Here is an 18,237-nt window from a genome sequence, read left to right as displayed (position 1 = left end):
TCTGTCTGACTTACTTCACTTAGTATGGTAATCTCCAGGTCCTATCAATACCTATTTTTTAATGTCTAAATTATTTTTTATTCCCTTTGGAAATCTCCAGTAGATGACAAATGAGTTGATGGATTATATACAATATCTGTATACTACACTGTAGTAACACCACAATAAATTATTATTTAATTCTAAATTCACTTCAAGAGAAAAAGGTAAAATACAGGGGAACGTAGTGTTAATTCAGAAAATAAAATAGGTCACTTTTAGCACTTAAAATGCAAAATTTAAACTTTAAAAATTACTAAGTATAAAAATTAATTAACCTACTTCCTCTAAAAGTGGTTATCCACCATTGAATGTCTTGCAGGATCGCTTTCAGATTTACAATGAAACAATAATCTCTAAGAGAACATGCTTCACAAAATACACAGAGTGCTTCATGAATTTGTGTGTCTTCTTTTGCAAGGGCCCAGCTAATCTTCTCTGAGTCATTCCAATTTTAGTGCATGTGCTGCCAGAACATACATGATTTTTAAACAACTTTTTAAATTAGTTTTAATCCACATTCAATGCGTAATTTATTTATTTATTTATTTTTTGGCCATGCAGTCCAGCATGCAGGATCTTAGTTCCCTGATCAGGGATCAAACACAGGGCCCCTACAATGGAAGGGTGGAGTCCTAACCACTCGACCGCCAGGGAAGTCCCTAAACACTGATTTTATGATATGATACATGTAACAGTACTCTCATTTACATCAATATTGACATGATAATTATATCAATATTGTTACAATAAATGTTTGTTAAGCCACCCAGTCTATGGTATTTTGTTATAGCAGCCTGAACTAAGGTAGACTTTGGTAGTAAGAAGTGGGGTGCCACTGTAACAAATACCTAAAAATGTGGAAGTTTTAGAGGCTGGAAGAGTTTTGAGGTGCGTGTTAGGAAAAGCCTATGGACTGTTAAAAGTGATTCTGGTGAGAGTTCAGAAAGGAAAGGAGAATAAATCTTCCATCTTCTTAGAGAATACAAAAGTAATCATGTATATAGAATGTTGGTAGAAATATAGACAGTGATAAATGGAATATTGCCTGCCACATCAGTAAACAAAGGATGTTACAGTCATCAATGATTGCAGCCCTCCAGCGTGAGCCCTTGAGCCCTGAGGAAACTCAGGAAGGAAAGAATACCTGCCATCTAGCACCCATCAGACTGCAGCCACTCCCTACAGTGAGGAAACTCAGGATGTGAAAACACATGCCCCAGATGGCTGAGGTGCATATCAAAGGAATGATTTCAGTGAGCCCAGACTCTTGCATCTTCCCACACAGAGAAGAGTGCTAAATTCTTTAACTTCACATACCTGGTTTTCGTTCTTTATTTTTTTTAAAACTTTTTATTTTATATTGGGGTAGAGCCTATTAACAATGTTGTGATAGTTTCAGGTACACAGCAAAGTGACTCAGCCATACATATACACATGTCCTTTCTCCCCCAAACTCCCCTCCCATCCAGGCTGCCACATAACATTGAGCACAGTTCCCTGTGCTACACAGTACATCCTTGTTGGTTATCCATCTTAAATATAGCAGTGTGTACATGTCAATCCCAAGCTTCCTAACTATCCCTTACCCCCACCCTTCCCCCCCCATAACAATAAGTTCATTCTCTAAACCTGTGAGTCTGTTTCTGTTTTTTAAATGAGTTCATTTGTATCATTTCTTTTTAGATTCCTCATGTAAGGGATATCATATGATATTTCTCTTTCTCTGTCTGACTTACTTCACTCAGTATGACAATCTCTAGGCCCATCCATGTTGCTGCAAATGGCATTATTTCATTCTTTTTAATGGCTGAGTAATATTCCATTATATATGTAACACATCTTCTTTATCTGTTCCTCTGTTGATGGACGTTTAGTTTGCTTCCATGTCTTGGCTGTTGTAAACAGTGCTGCAATGAACATTGGAGTGCATGTATCCTTTCAGGCCATGTTTTTCTCCCAATTTATGCCCAGGAGGGTCATATGGTAGCTCTGTCCATACTGTTCTCCCTAGTGGCTGTACAATTTACCTTCCCACCATCAGTGTAGGAGGGTTCCCTTTTCTCCACACCCTCTCCAGTATTTATTGTTTGTGGATTTTTTGATGATAGCCATTTTGACTGGTGTGAGGTGATATCTCATTGTAGATCATTCTTTAACACCATACACAAAAATAAGCTCAAAATGGATTAAAGACCTAAATGTGAGATGGGACACTATATAATTCCTAGAGGAAAACATAGGCAGAACACTCTCTGACATAAATTGCAGCAATATCTTTTTCAGTCTGTCTCCCAGAATAATGGAAATAAAAACAAACATAAAAATGGGACCTGATTAAACTCAAAAGCTTTTGCACAGAAAAGGAAACACAAACAAAATGAAAAGACAACGCACAGATTGGGATAAAATATTTGCAAATGATGTGACCGACAAGGGATTAGTCTCCAAAATTTACAAACAGCTCATGAGACTTAATGTCATCAAAACAAACAACCCAATCAAAAAAATGGGCAGAATACCTAAATAGATATTTCTCCAAAGACATACAGATGGCCAAGCGGCACATGGTTTTCTTTAATTGACAGTAATCTTTTGATGTTCCTGACTACCTGCCCTTTGTTACAAAACTCCTATATATCCTAGCTCCCCCATCACCTCCTTGGAGCAGTTCTCTCAGGGTTACTTGAGATGCTTCCTCCTGGGCTTGAAGTCCTAAAAATCTCCACCGAATAAAACAACTCTAACTCTCAACTTTTAGGTTGTGAATAATTTTTTAGTTGACAGCAGTAAAGGCCATTCTGACGAGGTCCAGATGGAAATGAGGAACATGTTGTTGGACAATGGAGAAAAAGGTGATTCCTGTTATAAAGTGGCAAAGAACTTGGCTGTGTTGTGTCTGTGTTCCAGTGTCTTGTGGAAGATAGGACTTGAGACGGATAAAACTGGATATTTAGCTGAGATTTCTAAGCAACGTGTTGAAGGAGCGGCTTGTTTTCTCCTGACTGCTGGTAGTAAAATGCAAGAGAGAAATAAGTTGAAGAAGGAATTGTTAAGCAATGAGCAAAAAGAAACTAGAACTTAAAGATTTGAAAAATTCTCAGCCTATCCATATTGCAAAAAAATGAGAAAGCATATTCTGAAGAGGACACTGGGAGTGTAACTGACCATTTTGATGAGATCAGAGTGGATACAAACCATGGACCTAATCAGCCATCACGTAGAGGCCAGGATCAGAGATGGGATTGTACCAGCAGAAATACTGCCAGATGGGATTACAGAGAACGGAGAAAATGGGACAGAGTGAAGGAAGGCTTTTGGACCTTTTTGATTTTATAGAACAGGATGACAGAATTTTTTAGCTGTGAATGTGTGCTATTCTTCACGAAAAGGGGAGAATGGCCCTGAAGGTGATTCAGATATCATTAGGGCCATCACCTCAGGCCAGGTGACCTGAAGCTGAAACTGTGAAAGCAGATCTGCCTGGAGCCATGGGGGGGAGTGGGGGACAGGTGGGCGGAGAGGAGGGCAACCCCTACCCAGCATAATATTATCATTTATATTAATGTTGATATGATGTAACTATTTTCCTGGCAACAATGTTCATAATCTTTTTTTAACCTTTTTTATGTAGAACATCAACTATAGAATTAAGACTTTCTTTATAAATATTAAATACAGTAAAGCATTTTATATTATTGCCAATAGAGAGAGGTACTCTGGTTGAATAAAAGCTTGGCAGAGAATGGATTTATTTTGATTCTGGTCCTATCTTTACCGTTAATTATCTCTTTGATTTAGAGCTGGGCCCTCCCATTCTCTCTGCCTTGGAATTTTCATGAGGACAATAATACTTAATCTCCACACTTCCCACAATTGTTGTGAGCAAAATAACTCTGACAATACTGTAATTTGGATATGTGGTGAATGATAAAGTATAAGACCTATTACTTCTAGAGTAATTTTAGCAGTTACAATAAATTTGATTATTTGAGTAATGATAGTCATACTTAAATACAGCTGCTTCTCTACTGGATATGCAATTAAATGTGCTGTGAGTGTGTGAATGCCTTCTTGGTACTTTAGTATATATTTTGCACCTTAAAAATATTTAGAGCACAAAAATATTTTTTAAATTATTACCACTTATATAAGAATTTCAGTTCTAAAGGTGTTTTTGCTTTAGCCTCAGGAATGCCTACTTATAATTGTTTGTCTCCCACCTGCTAAAGTCGCTTAAGGTATAAAGAATGAATTTGATTTTACATTTATCACAAAAACATCACCTTGACATTTAAAGAAAAAGAAAACATTCTATGTGATTGCAAATGAGCACTCAAGATACTGAAATGTCTCCTTCATGAAAAAACAAAATGCTCTTCTTTTGTTTTTTAAAAGTACCAACTGTCCTCTCCATAGTAACATATGTCACAGTATCCTACATAGATTTGGGGTGAAGAAGCCAGCCCATAATTCTTCAAATTATCATTGGGTTTTGCAGTAGACTAAAGCCAGTTTTAATCTTGAAAGATTGACAAGTAGGAAATAACTTTCTGCTTTGGGAATGAGAAAATTATGCTTTGAGGAAAACCAGCAGACAAATCAACCATTTTTAAAGTGATGTTTGTTCATTTTCATAGGATTATAAATTCGGGGGATGACTGACATGCATTTATCCTCTTCAAACAGTGGTTCATAATGTGTGAGCCATACAAGAGGGTTTGAGTGAGCAAATGACACTGAGGTTAAGACAGGTATTGGAAGGGGTCTATAAATCCATGTGCCATGACTATAGACTGGATATCTCATTTTTCAAGTGTATGCTGATATACATATTGATTTGCTGATATATATACTCAAATTCATTTGGCATTATCAATTTTCTTAATCAGTTAGTACTAAAGTTACAATTGCTATCATTTGAATACATACTGTTAAGAAAAGTGTAACCACTGTTATATTAATTAAACAAGGGGGTCATTAGAGTGACCTGGTTCTAGTGCCGTGGTGGTCGACATAAGCAAAGCAGACTCTAAGCCTGTAAATGCCTTAAGGTTACAAAGTTGAAACCTAAGGACAACCAGTCACAAAGAGCCAACTACTCTTTAAGTTATTGCGGTCAATGATTTCCTAACTTTGCCTCTGCCTTTTTCTCTATAAAATCTCTCCCCCAAGTTCCTCTCAGTGGAACACTTCTAACCACTTCGCATTTAGCACTCCCTGATTTGAATTAATTTTTGCACAAATAAATTCTTAAAATTTTTAATATGCCTCAGTTTATCTTTTAACACTACTTTCTGAAATTAATCCCAATATTAAGAATTGAAAGGTTACAGAGATTGGGGAAGGAGTTAGTAACACAAATTTGTAAACAAAAGGTAGTCACATGAAACGATCATTCATATTAGGAAGGTTACGTCAATCCCAAATCAGTGTTATAGACACTTAGTTTTAAAAAGGACAGGACTTCCCTGGTGGCGCAGTGGTTAAGAATCTGCCTGCCAATGCAGGGGACACGGGTTCGAGCCCTGGTCCGGGAAGATCCCACTTGCTGCGGAGCAACTAAGCCCGTGTGCACAACTACTGAGCCTGCGCTCTAGAGCCCTCGAGCCATAACTACTGAGCCTGCGTGCCACAACTACTGAAACCCACACGCCTAGAGCCCGTGCTCCGCAACAAGAAGCCACTGCAATGAGAAGCCCGCTCAGCGCAACAAAGAGTAGCCCTCGCTTGCCGCTCATGTGCAAGCAACAAAGACCCAACGCAGCCAAAAATAAGTAAATAAATAAATTAATTAAAAAAAATAAAAAGGATAATTGTTTCCACATTCAGTATGCTCACAGGTACAAAGAAATATAAATGAAATGCAAAATACATTCATAGCGAAATAGAGATAATACAAAAAAAATTATATTTGATTGTGAAACTATTCAACCTCTTTCAGTTTCCCTTTTGAAGTTCTAGTAATTCGTATTAAAAGTACAAATTGTTCTTACAATTGAAAAGAACAAAATTAAGCCAGCCAAATCGTTCTCCGTAGCAAAAAGTAAATCTTTATTTTTTCATGTTTTGATTCCTTACTTTTAGCTCACCTTAGGTTGCTCTACTTATTGAGTAACAAGTATGTATAGTTACTGTTTTAAAGTACTTAGGATAAACTAAAGAATAAGACAGTTGTGGTTTATGTACTTGCAGGACTTAAAGTGTAAAAGGATTATGGAAATTGCAATTATAATAAATAATACCATCAGAAAGATAAAATCTGAAACTAAAGGAAAATGATAAGTTGTAATAAATATGACAAAGATTTGATACCCTTAATATATAAAGAGCTCATAAAAGTTGATAACAAAAGCACAATACCACCAGTCTTAAATGTTGCCACAGTTAAGAACAGACAAAAATGTGAGTAATGATCCTCAAAAAAGAGGTCAGTGTTCAACTTCCTTTTATGTAAATACATACAATGAAGCACAACTCTCTCAAAACCTCTCATTGTCTCTCCCTCTCTTTCCCTACCACCCTCAATTGGCCAAGATAAGCTTGGTCAGGATGGGCTCAGCTGGGCTCCCTCACACAAGCTTTCTGGAATGCAATTTAACAATACTTTTTTAAATATTATAAAGTTTATTACAGTATGAGCAAATAATATTTCTTGTAAATAACTGAGTACAAAAGTAGTCAGAAATTCAAAGCAATATTTCCAGCAAAGGTATTTAATAAGGAATTATTTATACATGTATAACAAAGGTAATAATATATATTAATATTTTATATATGTACTAGTATGGGCTTTCCTTGTGCAGTTTCATATACCAGTCTTTTCCATGGTTTCCTGAGGCATTCATCTGTGGGGAGGAGGAGAAAAGCGAGGAAGAGGGTTGAAGGATAACGCCTAAGGATTGTTGGAGAAAAGAGTTTACTATTTTACCTCTGGTATCCAAAACAGGATTTTTGGGTGTGCATCAGAAAAGCCCTTGAATGCCAGGCTTTGTGAAGAAGAACCTGTTTTTCTGAATTCCTTAGGACATATCAAAATGTAGACCTCAAGAGAACAAACTGAAAATTTTCCCGCTAGAGAAGGCCTCTCCTCTGCCCCCGAATAGGCCATGAGGCAGTAGGAGACACCTGAGATGGTCCAAAAGCGACAATGTCTTTCACATCTTGTGGCCCCCGTGTGACCCTCAGTAAACCCAGAATCTCTCCCTGTGCCCTGTGGGGTGACGCAGGGTTGCCAGCAGCGCAAATCCGAAAGCAGGACAAAGAGGCAAATGGCTGGGACGTGAGTTCTGACAACAGGTATCAGCTCTTCACCCAGTGAGATCCTGTCATGCTTTAATTGTCATGAATCTGTACCCAGATCAATTTAGCCATTCCACTACAGAAACCAGGAAGGACCCAAAGGATAACACAGGTATCTGAAAAATTTATTTCTACTTCAGTAAAGAAACAGCCCCAATTACAAAGTCTTAGCCAGTGGAAACCTCTTGAAATTGACACTAAGGAGTTAAGTAAGATTTAATTGTCTTTTTTTTTTTTTTTTTTTTTTTTGAGCAGCCACATTTAACATTATTTTTTATCACAGTTTTTGGCCACTCCCACTGGTGGTTTTGGTCTTATTCGTTTTTTTTAAATTAATTAATTAATTTATTTATTTTTGGCTGTATTGGGTCTTCATTGCTGCGTATGAGCTTCCTTTAGTTGTGGCGAGTGGGGGCTACTCTTCGTAGTGGTGCGCGGGCCTCCCATTGCAGTGGCTTCTCTTGTTGCAGGGCATAGGCTCTAGGCGCTCGGGCTCAGTAGTTGTGGTTCTCAGGGTTTGTTGCTCCACGGCATGTGGGATCTTCCTGGACCAGGGCTCTAGCCCATGTCCCCTGCATTGGCAGGCAGATTCTTAACCACTGTGCCACCAGGGAAGCCCTGGTCTTATTCTTGATTACAATTGAATTGATTATACTTTACACATTTTATAAATTACATCTTCACCGAAGGTCATCTTTTTACTTATGTCTATAGTGGGTAGGTTTCCTTTTTCTCCTTTTTTAAAAAATGCTAACCAATGAGAGAGTTTTGTTTTATAATAAAATTTAGACATCTTCACCATGTTATTTTATGTCACTGGTGACTTTGAAGCCTGAATTATTAAAAACTTACTTGGGATGCAGTTTTTCCTGTGACAGCAAGACATGATTCAGATACTTTACATTGTCCTCTCCAGCAAAGGTGTTAGTAATACTTAATTTTGAATTTAAATGCCAGGATTTCAATGAATAATGCTACATGTCTCTTCAATTATGGATGTTTATGATGCTGCATTTGATTTCATAATTATATGATTCAATAAAATATCACTGAACCAAAGCACATACTCCATGGAAATAATTATACTGTATCCTAATGAATACTTGAACTCATTAAAATTCACCCAAAACTGTAATATCATAATGAGTTGATCAAAACATTAAAATTCAATGAAGCAATGATGGATGAATCAACTTTAGCTTCTCATATACCAATACTAATACACAAAATATTTCTTATGCTACTAAGTACTGTACTTATCACCCTGGTGCACAAGTTCTCTATTTTTATGCAAATTTTCATTATTGGTTAATGTCTTAGTGATTTTACAGTATTTGTATACGAAGAAACAAATGAATCCTGGCAATGAGATCTGATAAAATTAATTAATATCAGTGTTACCAGATATAAAGTTTTATCTATCTGGAAGGTAAACTAGAGATGTGTCTTTAAAAGATGAATTTTCCCCATTTTAGGAAAGAGGTAGACGGTAGAGTCTGTTCTACCATAGATTAATATCTGGTGATTACAGAGCCCTTAGCCTTCTGCCTTGAGGGATGGACCTCATCTCCTCAAATGCAGGCTTTGATTAAAAGGAAGATAAATGAAAACCATTTTCTCGGTTCTTTCCTGCCCATTCTGAACCGACATACACATTTGAATTCCATTTATTTCTTAAGTGCTCACACCTCCCATCCTCACAATATATTGTCACCTTTCTTTCAGGCTCTGCAGTGGCTCAGATCCAGTGAAAAGAATGCACATGATCATTCTGTTTCAAAACTAATTAGAAAAAGATAAGGCACAAAAACTTTCATGGAAGACTAAGCCAGAAAGAACTTGGATAAGAGTGAGAGGTCTCAGGGGAGTCCTAATGGGAAAAGTTGGGAAGTGGCAGAAATAGCTTGCTCTATTTCTGCATATGAAAAATTTCTGGATTGGTGGAAAAGTCCAGAGACTTTGAACCTAAATTCATGGATTTTCATCTCAGCTCTGACACAACTGTGTGTCACCTCTGCAGGACTTGTAACCTCTCATTAAAGAGAGATAATATCTATCTCACAGGTTTTGAGGATTACCTCAGAAGATTAGTGTAATAGGCCTTTATGTAATAGATTGTAGTATGTTAGTGTAAGTTAACATTAATTTAGAAAGGTGGTGGCTCAATATTCTTACTAGATGGCTAATTTACTCAGGTCAGTTTTAGGAAATAACTATGCAATTGGCTATTGTTACATTTTATTATTATTATTAATTTTTTTTGTGGTATGCACGCTTCTCACTGTTGTGGCCTCTCCCGTTGCGGAGCACAGGCTCCGGACACGCAGGCTCAGCGACCATGGCTCACGGGCCCAGCCGCTCCGCGGCATGTGGGATCTTCCCGGACCGGGGCACGAACCCGTGTCCCCTGCATCGGCAGGTGGACTCTCAACCGCTGCGCCACCAGGGAAGCCCTACATTTTATTCTTGATAAACGTTTTCCTATATGTGTTCTTCTCCTCTGAATTCATGAGAAACGGTGCTTGTACAAGTCAATTCACTTAACATTACTGAGTTCTTACTATGTATCAGTCATCACGGTAAGAAATTTGAATGCATTATTTTCCTATGTAATCCTTACATTAATTTTATGAGTATATTATTTTCTTTACATAGGACACTATGGCATGGAGAGTGAATCAGAGTAATATTTTTATATATTAAACTAATGTGTTGCTGCCCCCTCTATTTCTTGTCCCTGATTCAGCTATAACTAGGGTATTTTATGCCCATTACCTCAGGAACAGTAAGACACCACAGAATTTTTTAATTTCCAATAAGAATAATCCCCCTTTCTTTCTTAAACTATAGTCCAGTGAGTAGCTAATAATAGTAATTTTGGGTTTTTACCCTATAATATAAATTTTTGTAAATAGCTTACATTATTTTATTTACTCCTCTTAAAAACACTAGGAGAGATGTTCTATTATTATACACATTTTACAGAGCCTTACCTCTGAGTTTATAAAACCTTACACAGACCTGAAATAGGTTATCTTTCCCAGGCACATAGATATTAAGAAGTAGAATGAGGCTTCAAAACTCTCTAAGCTTCACCCCCAAGGAAAGAGCTGAGAGACTGAAAAGATTCTCATTCCCTGTACTCTTCTGCCTTTTAGATAAGCCCACTTAAAGAAGAAATCATTTTTTAAAAATAGCACATTTGGCGATCCAAGGATATAGTGCGCTTATGCTCTTGAAATGCTGCTAGGCACTGGAGATACTGCAAGGGCCCAGAGTTCCCCCAAAGCCCACCATCAAATCCGAGTAGAAAAGTGTTAGCATGATATGTCCAAGCAGATGGTTGTATCTTGTCAACCTCATACCACATCATGTCCCAGCGATTTTTCCTGCTCCATAGAAAAGCGCAGCGATGGAGCATGTCACAACCATGCTAAATTTCTTAGAGCTACAGAAGAGCACAAGATCAGACAACTCTTCACAAGGCCACTAAGTGGGGAAGTGGAAATAGTGGAACTAACCAAGTAGCTGCCCAGACCTGAGATGCCCACAGCAGCGGCTACATGGACACAAATGGGAGGACAAAATGGGATGAACACAAAGACAGATTTTTTTCATGAAGCTATTGAAGGCTGAAGTTCAGGGATTCCAACTCACATGAGTTCGTTCAATGGCATGGAATATGTTGAAATGACCTTATTCCAATATTCTATTTAGTTTAAGAATACATTGCAAAAATATAATGCACAGCTTGAAAGTGTAGAGTTCAGTGAATTTTGACAAACTTATATCCACGTGTAACCACAAATCACATCGAGATATAGCATATTTCCATCCTCCCAGCAAGCTTTCTTGTGCCCCTATCTATTATAGCCCACACCCAGAACCAAACACACTTCCTATTCAGTTTTTTTCTACATTGTCCTGGCTGTACTAACTTTATGTGTTTCCATGTAAATTTTAGAATCACCTTATTAATTTCTTCAAAAAGACTTGGAATTTTAAACTCTGAATTCTGTCTCCTTAGAACTCAGTGCCTGCTGTGATCTCTACTCAGTTCTCTAAACCTTCAAGCTGTTGTTTTCCTGAACACCCTGGGGCTTTCCCCCAATGTGTGCATAGTTCAAGAAGCAGCCAAGGGCCTGGGGGGAGTTTGTATACAAGTTTGGGCCACCTCCATTTATTATTCATTTTTTTTGTGGTATTTTTTCTCACTTTCCAGCTGCTTTTGATCTTAAATTCTGGCTTCTGACTTCTCAGCCCATTACTACTTCACTGTTTGCCTGAGATATATTTAATGGGCATTGTTTAGTAGAAAAACTAAATAGATCTGAGTTTCACCCAGACTCTTTTCATTCTTTCAAGGATTATGTACCCTCTGGTTTCTGCCTAGTTTTGGTCACCCTACAGTGTCTTCACAGTCACTTTAAAAAATAATTTGTCTAGCTAGAGAGTATAATTGTCTTTGGGAGATGCTTTAGTTTTCTATACAATACTCTGACATTTCCAGAAACTGTCATCTACTTTTAAAAATTTACAGAGATCTTGAGTTGCAGTGTCAGGGGCAGCACTTCCGCACATGGCAGAGCAGAATAAAGAAAAAAGAATGAAAAGAATTGAGGACAGTCTCAGAGACCCTGGGACGACATTAAATGCACCAATATTCAAATTATAGGGATCCCAGAAGAAGAAGAGAAAAAGAAAGGGGCTTAGAAAATATTTGAAGAGATTATAGTTGAAAACTTCCCTAATATGGGAAAGGAAATAGTCAAGTCCAGGAAGCGCAGAGAGTCCCATGCAGGATAAATTCAAGGAGAAACATGCCAAGACACATATTAAACTATCAAAAATTAAATAGGAAAAATATTAAAAGCAGCAAGGGACAAGCAACAGATAACATACAAGGGAATCCCCATAAGGTTAACAGCTGATCTTTCAGCAGGAGCTCTACAAGCCAGAAGGGAGTGGCAGGACATATTTAAAGTGATGAAAGGGAAAAACCTACAAACAAGATTACCCAGCAAGGATCTCATTCAGATTCTAAAGAGAAATTAAAAACTTTAGAGATAAGCAAAAGCTAATAGAATTCAGCACCACCAAACCAGCTTCATAACAAATCCTAAAGGAACTACTCTAGGCAAGAAACACAAGAGAAGGAAAAGACCTACAATAACAAACTCACAACAATTCAGAAAATGGTAATAGGAACATGCATATCGATAATTACCATAAATGTGAATGGATTAAATGCTCCCACCAAAAGATACAGACTGGCTGAATGGATACAAAAACAAGACCCATATATATGCTGTCTACAAGAGACCCACTTCAGACCTAGGGACACATGCAGACTGAAGGTGAGGGGTTAGAAAAAGATTCCATGAAAATGGAAATCAAAGGAAACCTGGAGTAGCAATTCTCATATCAGACAAAATAGACTTTAAAATAAAGACTACTACAACAGACAGAGAAGTACACTACATAGTGATCAAGGGATCAATCCAAGAAGAAGATATAACAATTGTAAATATTTATGCACCCGACATAAGAGCACCTCAATACATAACGCAAATGCTAACGGCCATAAAAGGGGAAATTGACAGTAACACAATAATAGTAGGGGACTTTAACATCCCATTTTCACCAATGCACAGATCATCCAAAATGAAAATAAACAAGGAAACACAAGCTTTAAATCATACATTAAACAAGAAGGACTTAATTGATATTTATAGGACATTCCATCCTAAAACAGGAGATTACACTTCCTTCTCAAGTGCTCATGGAACATGCTCCAGGATAGATCATATCTTGGGTCACAAATCAAGCCTTGGTAAACTTAAGAAAATAGAAATCGTATCAAGTATCTTTTACAACAATAATGCTATGAGACTAGATATCAAATACAGGAAAAAAACTGTAAAAAATATAAACACATGGAGGCTAAACAATACACTACTAAATAACCAAGAGATCACTGAGGAAATCAAAAAATACCTAGAAACAAATGACAATGAAAACATGACAGCCCAAAACCTATGGGATGTAGCAAAAGCAGTTCTAAGAGGGAAGCTTATAGCAATACAGTCCTACCTCAAGAAACAAAAAACATCTCAAGTAAACAACCTAACCTTACACCCAAAGCAATCAGAGAAAGAACAAAAATCCCCCAAAGTTAGTAGAAGGAAAGAAATCATAAAAATGAGATCAGAAATAAATGAAAAAGAAATGAAGAAAATGATGGCAAAGATCAATAAACCTTAAAACTGGTTCTTTGAGAAGATAAACAAAATTGATAAACCATTAGCCAGACTGAACAAGAAAAAAAGGGAGAATACTCAATTCAATAGAATTAGAAATGAAAGAGAAGTAACAGCTGATAATGCAGAAAAACAAAGGATAATGAGAGATTACTACAAGCAGCTATATGCTAATAAAATGGACAACCTGGAAGAAATGGACAAATTCTTAGAAAAGCACAACTTCCGAGACCGAACAAGGAGGAAATAGAAAATATAAACAGACCAATCACAAGCACTGAAATTGAGACTGTGCTTAAAACTCTTCCAACAAACAAAAGCCCAGGACTGGATGGCTTCACAGGTGAATTCTATCAAACATTTAGAGAAGAGCTAACACCTATCCTTCTCAAACTCTTCCAAAATATAGCAGAGGGAGGAACACACCCAAACTCATTCTACAAGGCCACCATCACCCTCATACCAAAAGCAAAGATGTCACAAAGAAAGAAAACTACAGGCTAATATCACTAATGCACATAGAAGCCAAAATTCTCAACAAAATACTAGCAAACAGAATCCAACAGCACATTAAAAGGATCATACACCATGATCAAGTGGGGTTTAGCCCAGGAATGCAAGGATTCTTCAGTATACACAAATCAATTCTTCAATATACACAAATTCTTCAATATATACAAATCAATCAATTTCTCAATATACACAAATCAATAAAAAATTGAAGGAGAAAAACCATAGGATCATCTCAATAGATGCAGAGAAAGCTTTTGACAAAATTCAACACCCATTTATGATGAAAATCCTCCAGAAAGTAGGCACAGAGGGAACTTACCTCAACATAATACAAGCCATATATGACAAACCCACAGCCAACATCGTCCTCAATGGTGAAAAACTGAAACCATTTCCACTAAGATCAGGAACAAGATAAGGTTATCCACTCACCACTGTTATTCAACATAGTTTTGGAAGTTTTAGCAACAGCAATCAGAGAAGAAAAAGAAATAAAAGGAATCCAAATTGGAAAAGAAGAAGTAAAGCTGTCACTGTTTGCAGATGACATGATACTATACATAGAGAATCCTAAAGATGCTACCAGAAAACTACTAGAGCTAATCAATGAATTTGGTAAAGTAGCAGGATACAAAATTAATGCACGGAAATCTCTTGCATTCCTGTACACTAATGATGAAAAATCTGAAAGAGAAATTAAGGAAACACTCCCATATACCATTGCAACCAAAGGAATAAAATACCTATGAATAAACCTACCTAAGGAGACAAAAGACCTGTTTGCAGAAAATTATAAGATACTGATGAAAGAAATTAAAGATGATAGAAACAGATGGAGACATACACCATGTTCTTGGATTGGAAGAATCAACGTTGTGAAAATATACTACCCAAAGCAATGTACAGATTCAATGCAATCCCTATCAAACTACCAATGGCATTTTTCGCAGAAATAGAACAAAAAACTGCACAATTTGTATGGAAACACAAAAGACCATGAATAGCCAAAGCAATCTTGAGAAAGAAAAACGGATCTGGAGGCTCCTGGACTTCAGACTATACTACAAAGCTACAGTAATCCAGACAGTATAGTACTGGCACAAAAACAGAAATATAGACCAATGGAACACGTTAGAAAGTCCAGAGATAAACCCTCACACATATGGTCACCTTATCTTTGATAAAGGAGGCAAGAATATACAATGGAGAAAAGACAGCCTCTTCAATAAGTGGTGCCGGGGTAACTGAACAGCTACATGTAAGAGAATGAAATTAGAACACTCCCTAACACCAAACTCAAAAATGCTATGAGACTAGATATCAGAATGGATCCAAACTCAGAATGGATTAAAGACCTAAATGTCAGGCCAGACACTATAAAACTCTTAGAGGAAAACATAGGAGGAACACTCTATGACATACATCACAGCAAGATCTTTTTTGACCCACCTCCTAGAGAAATAGAAATAAAAATAAACAAATGGGGCCTAATGAAACTTAAAAGCTTTTGCACAGCAAAGGAAACCATAAACAGGATGAAAAGACAACCCTCAGAATGGGAGAAGATATTTGCAAATGAATCAAATGACAAAGGATTAATCTCCAAAATTTACAAGTAGCTCATGGAGCTCAATATCAAAAAAAACAACCCCATTCAAAAATGGGCTGAAGACCTAAATAGACATTTCTCCAAAGAAGATATACAGATTGCCAACAAACACATGAAAGGATGCTCAACATCACTAATCATTAGAGAAATGCAAATCAAAACTACAATGAGGTATCACCTCACACCAGTCAGAATAGCTATCATCAAAAAATCTACAAACAATAAATGCTGGAGAGGGTGTGGAGAAAAGGCAACCCTCTTGCGCTGTTGGTGGGAATGTACACTGATACAGCCACTATGGAGAACAGTATGGATGTTCCCTGAAAACCTAAAAATAGAACTACCATACGACCCAGCAATCCCACTACTGGGCATATACCTGGAAAAAAACATAATTCAAAAAGAGTGATGTACCACAATGTTCACTGCAGACATGAAAGCAACCTAAGTGTCCATCGACACATGAATGGATAATGAAGATGTGGCATATATATACAATGCAATATTACTCAGCCCTAAAAAGAAACGAAATTGTGTTATTTGTAGTGAAGTGGATGGACCTAGAGACTGTCATACAGAGTGAAGTAAGTCAGAAAGAAAGAAAGAAATACTGTACGCTAACACATATATATGGAGTCTAAAAAAAAAATTGTTCTGAAGAACCTAGGGGCAGGACAGGAATAAAGACGCACATGTAGAGAATGGACTTGAGGACACGGGGAGGGGGGAAGGGTAAGCTGGGACGAAGTGAGGGAGTGGCATGCACTATATATACTACCAAATATAAAATAGATAGCTAGTGGGAAGCAGCCGCATAGCACAGGGAGATCAGCTCGGTGCTTTGTGACCACCTAGAAGGGTGAGATATGGAGGGTGGGAGGGAGATACAAGAGGGAGGAGATATGGGGATATATGTATATGTATAGCTGATTCGCTTTGTTATAAAGCAGAAACTAAAACACCATTGTAAAGCAATTATACTCCAATAAAGATGTTAAAAAAATTTTACAGAAGTAATATATTTTAATGGCAGTCTGTTAAGTACACTGCTTCTTTTCTAACTGATTTCTACTGTACCACACTTCCACTCGTGTGGGGTGGCCTTAGCATAGTTGCAGGCATTTTAGGGACCTGGTGAAGAAGAAGTAGAGTTGGCAATGCATATAGTTTTAATTTAATGGTATATATTTAGGTGATTCTCAGGTATATTACTGCTAGCATCCTGTGAACGAAGGGTTTCCAGGAATGTTCTTACTGCTTAGTGTTTACCTTATGTCATTTTTCTGTATAGAATCCCATCCAGGATGCTACATTACATTTAGTCTTTCTGTCCCTTAGACTCCTCTTGGCTGTGACCTTTTCTCAGATTTTTCCTGTTTTTGATGATCTTGATAGTTTTGAGGAATACTGGTCAGGCATTTTGTAGAATGTCCCTCAGTTGGAATTTATCTGATGATTTTCTCATGATTTTGTTGCGGTTATGGGTTTTGGGGACACGGGAAGACCACAGAGATAAAGTACCATTTTCATCACTTCATATTAGGGTGCTAGCTGACATCAAGGTTACTTATGACTGTTAATGTGGACCTTAATCCCCTAAGGTTTCTATAATGTAAAGTTAATCTTCCCTCCCTTTCCCATTTTCTTTTTTTAGTTGTTTTTTTTTTTACTTATTTTTTATACAGCTGGTCTTATTAGTTATCTGTTTTATACATCGTAGTGTGTATATGTCAATCCCAATCTCCCAATTCATCCCACCACCATCACCAACCCCACCACCACCCGCTTTCCCCCTTTGATGTCCATACGTTTGTTCTCTACATCTATGTCTCTGTTTCTGCATTGCAGACTGGTTCATCTGTACCATTTTTCTAGATTCCACATATATGTGTAAATATACGATATTTGTTTTTCTCTTTCTCACTTCACTCTGTATGACAGTCTCTAGGTCCATCCATGTCTCTAAAAATGACCCGATTTCATTCCTTTCTATGGCTGAGTAACATTCCATTGTATATATGTACCACGTTTTCTTTATCCATTCATCTGTCGATGGGCATTAAGGTTGCTTCCATGACCTGGCTATTGTAAATAGTGCTGCAATGAACATTGGGGTACATGTGTCCTTTTGAATTATGGTTTTCTCAGGGTATATGCCCATTAGTGGGATTGCTGCATCATATGGTAGTTCTATTTTTAGTTCTTTAAGGAACCTCCATACTGTTCTCCAGTGGCTGTATCAATTTACATTCCCACCAACAGTGCAAGAGGGTACCCTTTTCTTCACACCCTCTCCAGCATTTATTGTTTGTAGATTTTCTGATGATGCCCATTCTAACCAGTGTGAGGTGATACCTCACTGTAGTTTTGATTTGCATTTCTCTAATAATGAGTGATGTTGAGCAGCTTGTCATGTGCTTCTTGGCCATCTGTATGTCTTCTTTGGAGAAATGTCTATTTAGGTCTTCTGCCTATGTTTTAATTGCGTGGCTTGTTCTTTTAATATTGAGCTGC

General features: G+C 37.3%; 1 non-coding gene across 1 annotated transcript; it reads right to left on the bottom strand.

Annotated features, from left to right (window-relative positions):
• Nucleotides 1-415: 415 nt before the first annotated feature.
• LOC113625509 (U6 spliceosomal RNA) lies at nucleotides 416-519 on the bottom strand. The gene has a single exon (XR_003434708.1). It is a non-coding gene; the product is annotated as a U6 spliceosomal RNA (small nuclear RNA).
• Between the last annotated feature and the right edge of the window lie 17,718 nt (nucleotides 520-18,237).

The sequence above is a fragment of the Aethalodelphis obliquidens genome, unplaced genomic scaffold (genome assembly GCF_003676395.1).
Source record: "Aethalodelphis obliquidens isolate GAN/ISIS:26980383/991018 unplaced genomic scaffold, ASM367639v1 scaffold15, whole genome shotgun sequence".
Lineage (NCBI taxonomy): Eukaryota > Metazoa > Chordata > Mammalia > Artiodactyla > Delphinidae > Aethalodelphis > Aethalodelphis obliquidens.
The sequence above is the reverse complement of the archived record's forward strand: the minus strand, read 5'-3'. Positions and strand labels throughout refer to the sequence as shown.